Source organism: Panulirus ornatus, chromosome 71 (genome assembly GCF_036320965.1).
Source record: "Panulirus ornatus isolate Po-2019 chromosome 71, ASM3632096v1, whole genome shotgun sequence".
NCBI lineage: Eukaryota > Metazoa > Arthropoda > Malacostraca > Decapoda > Palinuridae > Panulirus > Panulirus ornatus.
The window spans coordinates 14,217,768-14,236,236 of record NC_092294.1 but is presented as its reverse complement, the minus strand read 5'-3'; the positions used below and the strand labels follow the sequence as shown (position 1 = coordinate 14,236,236).

General features: G+C 40.4%; 1 long non-coding RNA gene across 1 annotated transcript in view; it reads left to right on the top strand.

Annotated features, from left to right (window-relative positions):
* The window catches only part of LOC139747977 (uncharacterized), a 29,493-nt gene extending 11,761 nt beyond the window's left edge, over positions 1-17,732 (top strand). Inside the window, exons 2-3 of the long non-coding RNA XR_011712498.1 lie at positions 4,637-4,756; positions 12,236-17,732. This is a non-coding gene — a long non-coding RNA (uncharacterized lncRNA). The remainder of the gene's footprint in view (positions 1-4,636; positions 4,757-12,235) is intronic.
* Positions 17,733-18,469: the final 737 nt, after the last annotated feature.

The window sequence follows — 18,469 nt, the reverse complement described above, 5'->3', positions numbered from 1 at the left end:
GAATACTCAACAAACTTATACCTCTGTAATTTGAGCACTCACTCTTATCCCCTTTGCCTTTGTACAATGGCACTATGCACGCATTCCGCCAATCCTCAGGCACCTCACCATGAGTCATACATACATTAAATAACCTTACCAACCAGTCAACAATACAGTCACCCCCTTTTTTAATAAATTCCACTGCAATACCATCCAAACCTGCTGCCTTGCCGGCTTTCATCTTCCGCAAAGCTTTTACTACCTCTTCTCTGTTTACCAAATCATTTTCCCTAACCCTCTCACTTTGCACACCACCTCGACCCAAACACCCTATATCTGCCACTCTGTCATCAGACACATTCAACAAACCTTCAAAATACTCATTCCATCTCCTTCTCACATCACCACTACTTGTTATCACCTCCCCATTTACGCCCTTCACTGAAGTTCCCATTTGCTCCCTTGTCTTACGCACCCTATTTACCTCCTTCCAGAACATCTTTTTATTATTATCCCTGGGGATAGGGGAGAAAGAATATTTCCCACGCATTCCCTGCTTTTCGTACAAGGCGACTAAAGGGGACAGAAGTGGGGACTAGAAACCCTCCCCTCCTTGTATTTTAACTTTCTAAAAGGGGAAACAGAAGTTATGCGGGGAGTGCTCATCCTCCTTGAAGGCTAAGATTGGGGGTGTCTAAATGTGTGTGGATGTAACCAAGATGAGTAAAAAGGAGAGATAGGAAGTATGTTTGAGGAAAGGAACCTGGATGTTTTGGCTTTGAGTGAAATGAAGCTCAAGGGTAAAGGGGAAGAGTGGTTTGGGATGCCATGGGAGTAAAGTCAAGGTTGGTGAGAGGACAAGAACCAAGAAAGAAGTAGCACTACTCCTGAAGCAGGAGTTTTGGGAGTATGTGATTGATTGTAAGAAAGTAAACTCTAGATTGATATGGGTAAAACTGAAAGTGGATGGAGAGAGATGGGTTATTATTGGTGAATATGCACCTAGTCATGAGAAGAAAGATCATGAGAGGCAAGTGTTTTGCGAGCAGCTGAGTGGGTGTGTTGAGGGAATAATTGGTGTACATGGGCTAAGTGGAAATGTTGAAGAGCTTGTAGATTTGTGTGCTAAAAAAGGACTGGTGATTGGAATACCTGGTTTAAAAAGAGAAACATACATAAGTATACATATGTAAGTAGGAGAGATGGCCAGGGAGCGTTATTGGATCACGTGTTAATTGATAGGCACATGAAAGAGAGACTTTTGGATGATAATATACTGAGAAGGGCAACTGGAGGGATGTCTGATTATTATCTTGAGGCAAAGGTGAAGATTTGTTGAGGTTCTCAGAAAAGAAGAGAGGATGTTGGGATGAAAAGAATGGTGAGAGTAAGTGAGCTTGGAAAGGAGACTTGTGTGAGGAAGTACTGGGAGAGATTGAGTGCAGAATGGAAAAAGGTGAGAGCAAAGGATGTACGGGGAGTGGGGGAGGAATGGGATGTATTTAGGTAAGCAGTGATGGCTTGCACAAAAGATGCCTGTGGCATGAGAAAGGTGGGAGATGGGCAGATTAGAAAGGGTAGTGAGTGGTGGGATGAAGAAGTAAGATTGTTAGTGAAAGAGAAGAGAGAGGCATATGGACGATTTTTGCAGGGAAATAGTGCAAATGACTGGGAGATGTATAAAAGAAAGAGGCAGGAGGTCAAGAGAAAGGTGCAAGAGGTGAAAAAGAGGGCAAATGAGAGTTGGGGTGAGAGAGTACCGTTAAATTTTAGGGAGAATAAAAAGAGGTTTTGGAAGGATGTAAATAAAGTGCGTAAGACAAGAGAACAAATGGGAACATTGATGAAGGGGGCTAATGAAGAGGTAATAACAAGTAATGGTGAAGTGAGAAGGAGATGGAGTGAGTATTTTGAAGGTTTCTTGGATGTGATTGATGATAGAGTGGCAGATATAGGGTGTTTTGGTCGAGGTGGCGTGCAAAGTGAGAGGTCAGAGAGAATGATTTGGTAAACAGAGAAGTAGTGAAAGCTTTCTGGAAGGCAAAAGCCAGCAAGGTGGCGGTTTTGGATGGTATTGCAGTGGAATTATTAAAAAAGGGGTGACTGTGTTATTGACTGGTTGGTGAGGATATTCAATGTATGTAGGGTTCATGGTGAAGTGCCTGAGGACTGGCGGAATGCTTGCATAGTGCCATTGTACAAAGGCAAAGGGGATAAGAGTGAGTGCTCAAATTACAGAGGTATAAGTTTGTTGAGTATTCCTCGGAAATTATATGGGAGGGTATTGATTGAGAGGGTGAAAGCATGTACAGAGCATCAGATTGGGGAAGAACAGTGTGGTTTGAGAAGTGGTAGAGGATGTGTGGATCAGGTGTTTGCTTTGAAAAATGTATGTGAGAAATACTTAGAAAAGCAAATGGATTTGTATGTAGCATTTATGGATCTGGAGAAGGCATATGATAGAGTTGATAGAGATGCTCTGTGGAAGGTATTAAGAATATATGGTGTGGGAGGTAAGTTGTTAGAAGCAATGAAAAGTTTTTATCGAGGATGTAAGACATGTGTAAGTGTAGGAAGAGAGAAAGTGGTTCTCAGTGAATGTTGGTTTGTGGCAGGGGTGTGTGATGTCTCCATGGTTGTTTAATTTGTTTATAGATGGGGTTGTTAGGGAGGTGAATGCAAGAGTTTTGGAAAGAGGGGCAAGTATGCAGTCTGTTGTGGATGAGAGAGCTTGGGAAGTGAGTCAGTTGTTGTTCGCTGATGATACAGTGCTGGTGGCCGATTTGAGTGAAAACTGCAGAAGCTGGTGACTGAGTTTGGTAAAGTGTGAAAGAAGAAAGCTGAGAGTAAATGTAAATAAGAGTAAGGTTATTAGGTACAGTAAGGTTGAGGGACAAGTCAATTGGGAGGTAAGTTTGAATAGAGAAAACTGGAGGAAGTGAAGTGATTTAGATATCTGGGAGTGGATTTGGCAGTGGATGGAACCATGGAAGCGGAAGTGAATCATAGGTTGGGGAGGGGGCAAAAGTTCTGGAAGCGTTGAAAAACGTGTGGAAGTCGAGAACGTTATCTTGGAAAGCAAAAATGGGTATGTTTGAAGGAATAGTGGTTCCAACATTGTTATATGGTTGCGAGGCGTGGGCTATAGATAGAGTTGTGCGGAGGAGGGTGGATGTGCTGGAAATGAGATGTTTGAGGACAACAAGTGGTGTGAGGTGGTTTGATCGAGTAAGTAAAGAAAGGGTAAGAGAGATGTGTGGTAATAAAAAGAGTGTTGTTGAGAGAGCAGAGGAGGGTGTTTTGAAATGGTTTGGTCACATGGAGAGAATGAGTGAGGAAAGATTGAGAAAGAGGATATATGTGTCAGAGGTGGAGGGAACGAGGAGAAGTAGGAGACCAAATTGGAGTTGGAAAGGTGGAGTGAAAAAGATTCTGAGTGATCGGAGCCTGAACATGCAGGAGGGTGAAAGGCTTGCAAGGAATAGAGTGAATTGGAACGATGTGGTATACCGGGGTCGACGTGCTGTCAATGGATTGAACCAGGGCATGTGAAGCGTCTAGGGTAAACCATGGAAAGTCTTATGGGGCCTGGATGTGGAAAGGGAGCTGTGGTTTCGGTGCATTATACATGACAGCTAGAGACTGAGTGTGAATGAATGTGGCCTTTGTTGTCTTTTCCTAGGGCTACCTCTCATACATGCGGGGGAGGGGGTTGTCATTTCATGTGCGGCGGGGTGGCGATGGGAATGAATAAGGGCAGACTATGAATTATGTACATGTGTATATATGTATATGTCTGTGTGTATATATATATGTATATGTTGAGATGTATAGGTATGTATATGTGAGTGTGTGGATGTGGATGGTTGGGCCATTCTTTCATCTGTTTCCTTGCGCTACCTCGCTAACGCATAGTGCCATTGTACAAAGGCAAAGGGGACAAAGGTGAGTGCTCAAATTACAGAGGTATAAGTTTGTTGAGTATTCCTGGGAAATTATATGGGAGGGTATTGATTGAGATGGTGAAGGCATGCACAGAGCATCAGATTGGGGAAGAGCAGTGTGGTTTGAGAAGTGGTAGAGGATGTGTGGATCAGGTGTTTGCTTTGAAGAATGTATGTGAGTGATACTTAGAAAAGCAAATGGATTTGTATGTAGCATTTATGGATCTGGAGAAGGCATATGATAGAGTTGATAGAGATGCTCTGTGGAAGGTACTAAGAATATATGGTGTGGGAGGCAAGTTGTTAGAAGCAGTGAAAAGTTTTTATCAAGGATGTAAGGCATTTGTACGTGTAGGAAGAGAGGAAAGTGATTGGTTCTCAGTGAATGTAGGTTTGCGGCAGGGGTGTGTGATGTCTCCATGGTTGTTTAATTTGTTTATGGATGGGGTTGTTAGGGAGGTGAATGCAAGAGTTTTGGAAAGAGGGGCAAGTATGCAGTCTGTTGTGGATGAGAGAGCTTGGGAAGTGAGTCAGTTGTTGTTCGCTGATGATACAGCGCTGGTGGCTGATTCATGTGAGTCCTAATCATATGTTTGGTAATAATGTAATAATGAATCATGACCATCTGTGTGTGTTTCTAGCAGTCATGAGGCTTGTGTGTTTTGTTTGTCTCAGCATATTGAGTATTTTTCATCCATGTTTGTCCACAGGTTCCTAGCTCTTGTGCCAACCCATCATGCCCAGGAGAGTTACAGTGAAGGAGGACATTGTAGCAGTGATAGCTTTATACAAAGCAGAGCATAATTTGAAATATATCACTGAGCAAACAGGTGTGTGCAAGCAAAGTCTTCAAAGGTTGGTGAAGAGGTTTAAGGAATTAAAGGAGTTAAGTGGGAGTCTGGGGAGTGGAGTGCTGTGCAAGGGAAAGGGAAGCGCACTGCAAAGGATGGAGCTTGTTGGAGAGGAGGGCAGTCCAGTGTATGGAAGTGGAGGAAGGGAAGGCCTGGCAGAGGATTAGAATGATGAGAGGAGACTGCAGTTCATGGGATCAGGGTTGGGTTGGGTAAGGAAAGACTGATGAGGTGATAGGAGTCGAATAATGAAGGAAGTGTTTGTATGGACTATGTCTTACCACTGAAGCACCCACAATGGTCTAAGGTAGATATCTATTTATTTATATCTCTGATGCTAAAGTGGGTGGCCATGGTGAAAGTCTCCACTTTTCCCCGTCCTTGCAAGCCTCCCTCACACACGCCATTCCATGCATTCTTCCACCATTTCTTTCCCTCAAGTACTCTTCAACTGTGTTTCCCCATGTGGTCTTCCTTTACACCAACCCCTTAAATTGTATCATCATACACTTTCCTTGTAAACTCCCCATCTTACATACTTTCCATATGCCCAGACCATCTTAAAGTATTACATTTCTCCTCCACCACTCTACAATTTATTCCCTTTACATTCCCCGCCATACTAGATCTCTCATACACCCCTTCATTTCTTTCTTCATTCCATCCAGTCATATCACATATTCCTCTCAAATAGCTCATTTCCACAGCCTGAATGTTTGACCTCTGTAATTCATTCCATGTCTGTTTCTTCACTTTCATATTTACACCTCTACCTTTCACGATTCCATCAAGAGACCAAATGATTACACTAAGCTTTACTGCTCCGTCCCGTATCTTTCCTTCTACATCACCAAAATTACCCAAGATAACTAACTCCCAAATACTTGAATTTTCTCACCGTATACAGTTTATCTCTCATTTCTGTAATACAATTTAGTACTTTTTCTTCTTTCATTCTATATGGTTTTGCAAAATCTACATCTTCATTCTGTTTCCTTTCAAACACCATTACTTAACTCTTTTTCGCTGCAAGCCCAAATCATCAAAACTTCAAATCTAGGTTCAAGGCCAGATGAAGGACCACGTACGTAAACTACCAGAACTGTGATATAGGAAAACAGATATTTTAACAAAGATGTAGGGTGAAAGTCATCTTGAAATTAAATTTAGGGTATTTGCAAATGAAATACGAGATTTAGTCTGATGATTATAATGAAAATTTCACTTAATGGATCAGATCTGTTTGATATTTAGACTCAAACTTCTATACTGGTATATGGTTGACACATGAAGTTAAGGTTCTTATCTATCTATCTATTGATATATATATATATATATATATATATATATATATATATATATATATATATATATATATTTTCCCTGGGGATAGGGGAGAAAGAATACTTCCCACGTATTCCCTGCGTGTCGTAGAAGGCGACTAAAAGGGAAGGGAGCGGGGGGCTGGAAATCCTCCCCTCTCGTTTTTTTTTTTTTTTTTTTTTTTTTTTTTTTTTTTTTTTTCCAAAAGAAGGAACAGAGAAGAGGGCCAGGTGATTATATTTCCTCAAAGGCCCAGTCCTCTGTTCTTAACGCTACCTCGCTATCGCGGGAAATAGCGAATAGTATAAAAAAAAAAATATATATATATATATATATATATTTTTTTTTTTTTTTTTTTTTTTCGCTGTCTCCCGCGTTTGCGAGGTAGCGCAAGGAAACAGACGAAAGAAATGGCCCAACCCACCCCCATACACATGTATATACATACGTCCACACACGCAAATATACATACCTACACAGCTTTCCATGGTTCAACCCAGACGCCCCACATGCCCCGATTCAATCCACCGACAGCACACCATATATATATATATATATATATATATATATATATATATATATATATATATATATATATATGATAGAGATGCTCTGTGGAAGGTATTAAGAATATATGGTGTGGGAGGCAAGTTGTTAGAAGCAGTGAAAAGTTTTTATCGAGGATGTAAGGCATGTGAACGTGTAGGAAGAGAGGAAAGTGATTGGTTCTCAGTGAATGTAGGTTTGCGGCAGGGGTGTGTGATGTCTCCATGGTTGTTTAATTTGTTTATGGATGGGGTTGTTAGGGAGGTGAATGCAAGAGTTTTGGAAAGAGGGGCAAGTATGAAGTCTGTTGGGGATGAGAGAGCTTGGGGAGTGAGTCAGTTGTTGTTCGCTGATGATACAGCGCTGGTGGCTGATTCATGTGAGAAACTGCAGAAGCTGGTGACTGAGTTTGGTAAAGTGTGTGAAAGAAGAAAGTTAAGAGTAAATGTGAATAAGAGCAAGGTTATTAGGTACAGTAGGGTTGAGGGTCAAGTCAATTGGGAGGTGAGTTTGAATGGAGAAAAACTGGAGGAAGTGAAGTGTTTTAGATGTCTGGGAGTGGATCTGGCAGCGGATGGAACCATGGAAGCGGAAGTGGATCATAGGGTGGGGGAGGGGGCGAAAATTCTGGGAGCCTCGAAGAATGTGTGGAAGTCGAGAACATTATCTCGGAAAGCAAAAATGGGTATGTTTGAAGGAATAGTGGTTCCAACAATGTTGTATGGTTGCGAGGTGTGGGCTATGGATAGAGTTGTGCGCAGGAGGATGGATGTTCTGGAAATGAGATGTTTGAGGACAATGTGTGGTGTGAGGTGGTTTGATCGAGTAAGTAACGTAAGGGTAAGAGAGATGTGTGGAAATAAAAAGAGCATGGTTGAGAGAGCAGAAGAGGGTGTTTTGAAATGGTTTGGGCACATGGAGAGAATGAGTGAGGAAAGATTGACCAAGAGGATATATGTGTCGGAGGTGGAGGGAACGAGGAGAAGAGGGAGACCAAATTGGAGGTGGAAAGATGGAGTGAAAAAGATTTTGTGTGATCGGGGCCTGAACATGCAGGAGGGTGAAAGGAGGGCAAGGAATAGAGTGAATTGGAGCGATGTGGTATACCGGGGTTGACGTGCTGTCAGTGGATTGAATCAAGGCATGTGAAGCGTCTGGGGTAAGCCATGGAAAGCTGTGTAGGTATGTATATTTGCGTGTGTGGACGTATGTATATACATGTGTATGGGGGTGGGTTGGGCCATTTCTTTCGTCTGTTTCCTTGCGCTACCTCGCAAATGCGGGAGACCGGCAAAAAAAAAATATATATATATATATATATATATATATATATATTCATGTGAGAAACTGCAGAAGCTGGTGACTGAGTTTGGTAAAGTGTGTGAAAGAAGAAAGTTAAGAGTAAATGTGAATAAGAGCAAGGTTATTAGGTACAGTAGGGTTGAGGGTCAAGTCACTTGGGAGGTAAGTTTGAATGGAGAAAAACTGGATGAAGTAAAGTCTTTTAGATATCTGGGAGTGGATCTGGCAGCGGATGGAAGCGGAAGTGAATCATAGGGTGGGGGAGGGGGCGAAAATCCTGGGAGCCTTGAAGAATGTGTGGAAGTCGAGAACATTATCTCGGAAAGCAAAAATGGGTATGTTTGAAGGAATAGTGGTTCCAACAATGTTGTATGGTTGCGAGGCGTTGGCTATGGATAGAGTTGTGTGCAGGAGGGTGGATGTGCTGGAAATGAGACGTTTGAGGACAACTAGTGGTGTGAGGTGGTTTGATCAAGTAAGTAATGTAAGGGTAAGAGAGATGTGTGGAAATAAAAAGAGCGTGGTTGAGAGAGCAGAAGAGGGTGTTTTGAAATGGTTTGGACACATGGAGAGAATGAGTGAGGAAAGATTGACCAAGAGGATATATGTGTCAGAGGTGGAGGGAACGAGGAGAAGTGGGAGACCAAATTGGAGGTGGAAATATGGAGTGAAAAAGATTTTGAGTGATTGGGGCCTGAACATGCAGGAGGGTGAAAGGCAGGCAAGGAATAGAGTGAATTGGATCGATGTGGTATACCGGGGTTGACATGCTGTCAGTGGATTGAATCAGGGCATGTGAAGTGTCTGGGGTAAACCATGGAAAGCTGTGCGGGGCCTGGATGTGAAAAGGGAGCTGTGGTTTCGGGCATTATTGCATGACAGCTAGAGACTGAGTGTGAACGAATGAGGCCTTTGTTGTCTTTTCCTAGCGCTACCCCGCACACATGAGGGGGGAAGGGGATGGTATTCCATGTGTGGTGGGGTGGCGATGGGAATGAATAAAGGCAGACAGTGTGAATTGTGTGCATGGGTATATATGTATGTGTCTGTGTGTGTATATATATGTGTACATTGAGATGTATAGGTATGTATAATTGCGTGTGTGGACGTGTGTGTATATACATGCGTATGGGGGTGGGTTGGGCCATTTCTTTCGTCTGTTTCCTTGCGCTACCTCGCAAACACGGGAGACAGCGACAAAGCAAAATAAATAGTTTTTTTTTTTTTTTTTTTTTTTTTTTTTTTTTTTTTGCCGCTGTCTCCCGCGTTTGCGAGGTAGCGCAAGGAAACAGACGAAAGAAATGGCCCAACCCACTCCCATACACATGTATATACACACGTCCACACATGCAAATATACATACCTACACAGCTTTCCATGGTTTACCCCAGACACTTCACATGCCCTGATTCAATCCACTGACAGCACGTCAACCCCGGTATACCACATCGATCCAATTCACTCTATTCCTTGCCCTCCTTTCACCCTCCTGCATGTTCAGGCCCCGATCACACAAAATCTTTTCACTCTATCTTTCCACCTCCAATTTGGTCTCCCACTTCTCCTCGTTCCCTCCACCTCCGACACATATATCCTCTTGGTCAATCTTTCCTCACTCATTCTCTCCATGTGCCCAAACCATTTCAAAACACCCTCTTCTGCTCTCTCAACCACGCTCTTTTTATTTCCACACATCTCTCTTACCCTTACGTTACTTACTCGATCAAACCACCTCACACCACACACTGTCCTCAAACATCTCATTTCCAGCACATCCATCCTCCTGCGCACAACTCTATCCATAGCCCACACCTCGCAACCATACAACATTGTTGGAACCACTATTCCTTCAAACATACCCATTTTTGCTTTCCGAGATAATGTTCTCGACTTCCACACATTCTTCGAGGCTCCCAGAATTTTCGCCCCCTCCCCCACCCTATGATCCACTTCCGCTTCCATGGTTCCATCCGCTGCCAGATCCACTCCCAGATCTCTAAAACACTTCACTTCCTCCAGTTTTTCTCCATTCAAACTTACCTCCCAATTGACTTGACCCTCAACCCTACTGTACCTAATAACCTTGCTCTCATTCACATTTACTCTTAACTTTCTTCTTTCACACACTTTACCAAACTCAGTCACCAGCTTCTGCAGTTTCTCACATGAATCAGCCACCAGCGCTGTATCATCAGCAAACAACAACTGACTCACTTCCCAAGCTCTCTCATCCCCAACAGACTTCATACTTGCCCCTCTTTCCAAAACTTGCATTTACCTCCCTAACAACCCCATCCATAAACAAATTAAACAACCATGGAGACATCACACACCCCTGCCGCAAACCTACATTCACCTGAGAACCAATCACTTTCCTCTCTTCCTACACGTACACATGCCTTACATCCTCGATAAAACCTTTTCACTGCTTCTAACAACTTGCCTTCCACACCATATATTCTTAATACCTTCCACAGAGCATCTCTATCAACTCTATCATATGCCTTCTCCAGATCCATAAATGCTACATACAAATCCATTTGCTTTTCTAAGTATTTCTCACATACATTCTTCAAAGCAAACACCTGATCCACACATCCTCTACCACTTCTGAAACCACACTGCTCTTCCCCAGTCTGATGCTCTGTACATGCCTTCACCCTCTCAATCAGTACCCTCCCATATAATTTACCAGGAATACTCAACAAACTTATACCTCTGTGATTTGAGCACTCACTCTTATCCCCTTTGCCTTTGTACAATGGCACTATGCACGCATTCCGCCAATCCTCAGGCACCTCACCATGAGTCATATATATATATATATATACATATATATATATATATATATCTTTTTCTTCTTTCAAACTATTCGCCATTTCCCGCATTAGCGAGGTAGCGTTAAGAACAGAGGACTGGGCCTTTGAGGGAATACCCTCACCTGGCCCAATTCTCTGTTCCTTCTTTTGGAAAATTAAAAAAAAACCGAGAGGGGAGGATTTCCAGCCCCCCGCTCCCTCCCCTTTTAGTCGCCTTCTACGACACGCAGGGAATACGTGGGAAGTACTCTTAATCCCCTATCCCCAGGGATATATATATATATATATATATATATATATATATATATATATATATATATATATATATATATATATATATTTTTTTTTTTTTCATACTATTCGCCATTTCCCGCGATAGCGAGGTAGCGTTAAGAACAGAGGACTGGGCCTTTGAGGGAATATCTTCACCTGGCCCCCTTCTCTGTTCCTTCTTTTGTAAAATTAAAAAAAAACGAGAGGGGAGGATTTCCAGCCCCCCGCTCCCTTCCCTTTTAGTCGCCTTCTACGACACGCAGGGAATACGTGGGAAGTATTCTTTCTCCCCTATCCCCAGGGATAATATATATATATATATATATATATATATATATATATATATATATATATATATATATATATATGTGTGTGTGTGTGTGTGAAGTGAAGGGGGCTAATGGGGAGGTGATGACAAGTAGTGGTGATGTGAGAAGGAGATGGAGTGAGTATTTTGAAGGTTTGTTGAATGTGTTTGATAATAGAGTGGCAGATGGGGGAGTGTCTTGGTCCAGGTGGTGTGCAAAGTGAGAAGGTTAGGGAAAATGATTTGGTAAATAGAGAAGAGGTAGTAAAAGCTTTATAAACCTGAGGATCTTAACGTATTATTAACATATGATACCAAGCCATCTTTATTTTATGCTTACATTCTTTTTATGTACATCATAAACATTCATTGGTTAGAGCCTATCTTCTATATACTGTTGATATATATTAATATTAGTTTGATGTGTGTATTTTTCCCACTGGATGCAAAGTTTCTGATCCATAGATGTCGGTAAGGCTTGATGTTAAAGGTTTGAATATGTTATTACCTCTTAATGCTAAAGTTTTGATACTTCTGTGACAAACGTTAACACTGCGACTTAAGGATCTCATGATTATAAACAATCAGGATTTGATTTCAAGGTTCTTCTTGCTATATATAGCAAAAAATTAATTTAAGAGATCTTGTCTTTATGTATTCACAATATCTGATGAAGGATCTCAGGTTTATATAACGTTGAAATTATACAGTAAAGATCTGTGCTCTATATTGACAGCTCTTGCACTTAATGTCCATGATTTCATCTTGGGATATCGTAAACATTTTCTGTAACAGTCTTATCCTTACCTGCTGACACCCTTGATTCAGACTCCCACCTATTATATCTTGAACCTATAATTTCACTGTTTATGTTCTTATTATTTGCAGCTTTCTGTGATCTGCACAAGACCTTGACATTTGCCTCCAAACTCTCCGGAATGGTAAACTGCCACTAGAACAAAATATAACTGTTGTAGCAGTATGAAGAGCCTTTCATCAGCAACAAAAACAAACAACAGTTATGGACAACTACAGAATAAAGATGCAGCAGCAATGAAGATGATAATGATAGGGCAACAAGAGCAGTGGAAGCAGCTTTTTAACGTCAGTGACAGTAAGAGTATATAGCAACAGTAACAATAGTGACAATAGGAACAACATTGATAATAGGGAAGTGACAGTGGCATAATAGTGAATCTAACAATATAGACAGAATCAGAAACATCTAAAAGATATATATGTTAATGACAAAAACTATAGCTGTCATTTAGTACTATCAAGCTTAGCATATTAGAATTATCACTTGCTACTTATCCATAATTAATGAGTAGTTAAATCATGCCTCCTAAACCTATGGTACTGAGATGTATTTTGAAATTTGCATAGTGTTTTAGAAGTCATCTATCTGCTTGGAAGGCAAGTTGTCACAATTAAAGTGTACTTTATTCAAGAATCAGTCATTCAAATTACTTTCTGTTGATGGTCCTGGCATGAACTGGCAAACTGTTCATGGAGAGTACAATGGTAATGCTTATACTTATTTCTAGGATATTTTGTTAATAGAATTATTCAGATCTTGATATTGGGATTAACCTTACAAATACCAGTCAGTTATTGTTCTTAGTCATTGAGAGTAGATTTGCAGCATAAGGAAATAAGCAATCAGCTAGAAAGTGTATGCAGGGGCACTACTGAATTTTTACTTTTAATAATAGGACCTTAAATAAGTTGGGAGGAATGTAACTGGGTAATTGGCATGTGTATCAGATTATCCTGGGTTAGAGGATAAAGTGTTTCACCATGTACATGAGGAGTATGGAGAATAGAACTTACCTCATATGACCTTACTGGAGAGGGCAAAAGTATGGCCAGAGGCTGCTACAATCTCTGTCGCATACAACCCAGCCATTCATCTCACAACAGTTGAACTTGTGTGACCTGGAGTAGAGTGGGCTCATTATAGTTATTTTACAAGATTATAAATGGAGTGCAAAACATTGATGTGGTAACAGCAGTAGAGCATTTTTAAAAAAAATATATTACCATGAATTGGCATATGCTTACCCACATGGGTGAAAAACCCTTCAGTTTTTCAGAGTATCAGAAAAGCATTACCCAACACTGTAACCTTGGAAAATGCATGGACATTCATATAAGAGAGAGACCATATGAATGTTCATTGTGCAAAAGGATCTTTGCCGGGAGGAAGGATTTTTTGAGACACGTAGCTAATCATGCGGGAGGGAAGCCATATGAATGTTCATATTGCCAAAAGACCTTTTCCTGTAGTAATAGTTTAATGAGGCATGTGACTTTTCATACAAGAGAAAAACCTCATGAGTGTTCACAGTGCCAAAAGACCTTCTCCTACAGGAGTAGTTTAAAGCAGCATATGACTATTCATTCAGGAGAAAAGCATAATGAATGTTCATTGTGCCAAAAGACCTCCCAGAGGAGTCATTTAGTGCAGCACATGACTGTTCATCCAGGAGAAAAGCCACAAGAATGTTCACAGCACCAAAATACCTTTGGAAGTAGTGGTTTAGAGCAGCACATGACTCTTCATATGAGAGATAAGCCTTACAAATGTTCACAATGTGAAAAGACTTTCTCATATAGTAGTAGTTTAGTACGGCACATGACTGTTCATACAGGAGAGAAGCCTTACGAATGTTCACAATGCCAAAGGACCTACACCCAGAAGAGTCATTTAGTGAAGCATATGATTATTCACACAGGAGAGAAACCTTATGAATGTTCACAGTGCCGAAAGGCCTTTTCCTATAGTAGTAGTCTAGTGCGTCACATGAGTATTCATACAGGAGAGAAAAGATATGAGTGTTCACAATGCCAAAAGGCCTTTTCCCAGAGGACTCACTTAGTGAAGCACACATCAGTTCATACAGGAGAAAAACCCCGTGAATATTCACAGTACCCAAAGACCTTAGAGAGTAATAGTTTGTTGCAACACATGACTGTTCCAGCAGGAGGGAAACCATATGAATGTTCACAATGCTAAAAGACCTTCTCCTAGAGGTATAGTATAGTACAGTACATGATTGGTCATTCAGGAGAAAGCAGATGGATGTTCCAATGCCAAAATATCTACCAGAAGATACATTTAGTGTAGCACATGAAACATGACCATCAAGAGAAAATCACAGACATGAAGGATTTGGCAGACAAGTGGACAGCACCAAAATTTAAAAGACTAATGCAGAAGGAATTCAGTGAGCAAATTAAGGGTAGTGCACCTGATATTGTTCGAGTTGTGGAGACAAAGGTGACTAAAGAGAGATCTCACCTGATTCCTCTAATGGCATACTCGATTGCAGAGAGGGAAAGAGAAAACAAAGGAGGATGATGATCGGCTTTCTAAGTAAAAGGCTATACGTTTCAGGAAATATAACGAGGAATAAATGTATGAGAAGTGCATGCTAGTGTTGATAATATTTAATCCACTGAAGAATTTCAATGAATCAGAACAAATGTAGTGATAACATCCTTGGCTTATCCTGAGCTGTGGAGGTAAAAGACCCCTGAAAACTTAAGAAGGTTTTCACCTAGTAAAACAAACACTCCTCAGGTATTTAAATTATGAAAAGATACACTTAGGACTTTATGTTTTTTGAGACAAAAAGCCATGCAGTGACAAGTTCTAAGAATTTATATAGGAAAATTTCATGTATGAACATATCAAAAAGCACACTAGGATCAGACACTGATACACCTAGTAGCATGAAAATTAAGAATATAAATGATACACCAACTGAGAAAAGTAATCATTTAGTGCTTGAGTTTGATCATGTAGTAAGTGAGGACATAAAAATGACATTTATTAAGCCAGATTCATTGAGGTGACGTAGTTGTGGTAACCACACAGTAAAACAGTTTCTACAACAACATAAAATGGAAATGGAATTCAGTGGCTAGGAATCAAGTCGTAAGATGAACAAGTTGGAAAATGAGTACTTTATTTTTATATTTTATTAACAGTTTTACATACCTCAGGACCAGTTTCCATGAAAGGATCCTGAAGCTACCCAGGACCTTTCTGAGGACTCCTGTAGCCCAAGGCTACACTACTTCCAGTTGCAGGGAAATAATGATTCACTTGGAATGAGAAGTTCTTTAATGAGACTGTGTTGGCAGTGATATAGCCTCTCCAAGAAGGGTTTATCTTCATGTTATAATCTTTAGAAGGAGTCCAGTAACACCTATGGGTGCTTTTATTACCAGGTCCGGAAGGAAGGTTCAGTAAAAGGTGTCACAGAGGTTAGGAGCATAGCAGTGTGCCATGGTAAATATATAAGCATCGTTAGAACCAGCCAGCATTTGTGAAGTACAAAAGAGTATGAAACAACTATAGCAGGATAAGAAAGGAGGAAGAGAGGGACTTTGAAAAGAATGTTGAGAACAACAGACAATCCAAAACTTCTTAAATTCATCAGGAGCAAATTGACAGTAAAAGTGCACCTAATGAGGCTAATGGAGTCAGAAGGAAGAGTGGAAGAATGTGAAGAACTGAATGATAAGTTCAAAAATGTTTTCACAGGAAGATTATTAAGCCCTCAACACTATTGAGATGGAATGGAGAGTAGGTCTTAGAGAACAACGAAATCTCTAGAAAAGATATGAACATATTACTAACTGGTCTTGACCCATATGAGGGTCACAGTCTTGATGAAATGTCTTCATGTGTGTTGCCAAACCACTTAAAATGTTGTTAAAGATATTGCTGGAGAAAGGTAAAATGCCAAGGGAATGGATAAGGGCAAATGTCTTACCTGTCTAAGAGAAAGGACACCAAGTGGGTGCACAGAACTACAGACTGTTATCTTGATAAGTGTGATCTATAAAGTACTCAGAAAGATAGAGAGCATATGGATGATTTTTTTTCTTTTTGGAAGAGAAATTACCTAAGTGGGAGACAGTATTTTGGTTTCAGGGAAAGGAGGTCACATTTAACAAACCTCTTAGATTTCAATGAAAGAGTGTTAAAACACTTTTGAGAAAAATGGAATGATGGGTGGATTGTTTGTACAGTATAAGGACTGCCATAAAGCATTTGACATAGAAGAATGATGAAGAAGCTGGATATTCAGGCTAAAATAAGGGGGAGATTACTCTGATGATGATCAGTCTTAGTAGAAGGGAGCAAAGGATGCATGTAAGAGGAAGATTCTCGAAATGGGTCAAGGTTTCCTCAAAATGCCGCATGGTTTACTGCTCTGTGGTGATTCCTCTTCTTGATCTATGTCAGTGACTTTTCTTGATTGATGTGATTGACTTGCCGGAAGAATTAGACTCCTATTTGAATGTGTTTATGCATGGTACCAAGTATGAATATTATCAAGCAGGACATAGGCTGCAAGAATCTGTGCAAGAATTTGGGAATTAATATCATCCCTACCTTGTCAGAGTCTCACCGCTGGAGAATAGGAAAGGAAATAAACTGTCGTCTGACATATATTACATTTGTAATCTTACAATAGACCAAAACTAGGATATGCTTCTCAGGTTTGGACACTGCACTTAGATGAAACAAATGATAGGGAAGGCCTAGAGAAAGTCAACAAAGGTGGTACCAGACTAAAAGAGAGCCATTACAGGAGAAGATTAGAGGACTTACATTTTTCCAACATGGAAGGAAGAAGAGTGAAGATTGACCTGATTATAATCGTTAAGTTTTTAAACCATTATCATAACTTAGAGTAGTTTCACAATAGATGTAGAGATTGAACAGCCAGAGGCCATAACTGGAAACTGAACCAGAGGCTTATTAGCAGAGATGTTAATAAGTAATTGTATAGTTTAAGAATAGTGGATAAATAGAATAAACTGAATGACTAAATGGTGAACATGGAGAGCATACGGAAGTTAAACGATAAAAGAGAAAGTTAAGATATGGGATCCAGTTATTGTACAACCACCTGCTCATACAATAAAGGTAGGCAATTACAGGAAAGAAACCTTTTGAATGTTTACAGTACTAAAGCACCATTTTCCACTGGAGTAATTTAGTGTTGCACATGACTATCTATAAAGGAGAGAAATCGTATGAATGTACACAATGCCAAAAAAAACTTCTCGTGGAGGACTCATTTAGCATGGCTTTTGAATATTCCTACAGTAGAGTAGTGGTTCTCAAAGTGGTTGTTATAGACCCTTAGGGGTCACTCGAACTGTGCAGGTGGTTGATAAATGGCTAGGGGTCAAAAAACTAACTTAAAGTTGTAAAAGTTAATCATATTCAAGATAATAGAAAGACAGAGCAAGTTTATATTCTTCATATAAGATGGAAAGCTATGACTTAATGATTATCATTAGGCCTATCCATCTCATTAAGGATGTAAACTCTTCAATTAAAAGATATTTTCCAGTAGCTAGTGTTGTTTTACTCATTCAATTTTGCTGATTTACAAATATAGAGTTGTACGGATGAGGGTGGATGTGTTGGAAATTAAATGTTTAAGGACAAAATTTGGTGTGAGGTGGTTTGATCGGGTAAGTAATGAAAGTGTAAGAGAGATGTTTGGAAATAAAAAGTGTGTGGTTGAGAGAGTAGAAGAGGTTGTGTTGAAATAGTTTGGACATATGGAAAGAATGAGTGAGGAAAGATTGACAAAGAGGATATATGTGTCAGATGTGGAGGGAACAAGGAGAAGTGGGAGACCAAATTGGAGGTGGAAGGATGGAGCAAAAACGATTTTGAGCAATCAGGGCCTGAACATCCAGGAGGGTGAAAGGCGTGCAACAAATAAGAGTGAATTGGAACGGGGTTGACATGCTGTCAATGGACTGAACCAGGGCATGTGAAACGTCTGGGGTAAACCATGGAAAGGTCTGTGAGGCCTGGGGTTTCAGTGCACATGACAGCTAGAGACCAAATGTGAATGAATGTGGCCTTTTTTTGTCTGATTTCCTGGCGCTACTTGTTGAAGCAGGGGGTAGAGATGCTGTTTTCTGAAGGGCAAGGTAGCGCCAGGATTGGATGAACGCAAGTAAGTATGAAAATGTAAATGTGTATATATGTATATGTCTTTGTATGTGTATGAATATGTATATATATATATATGTGTACATGTTTGTATGTATGTATATGTATGGGTGTTTATGTGT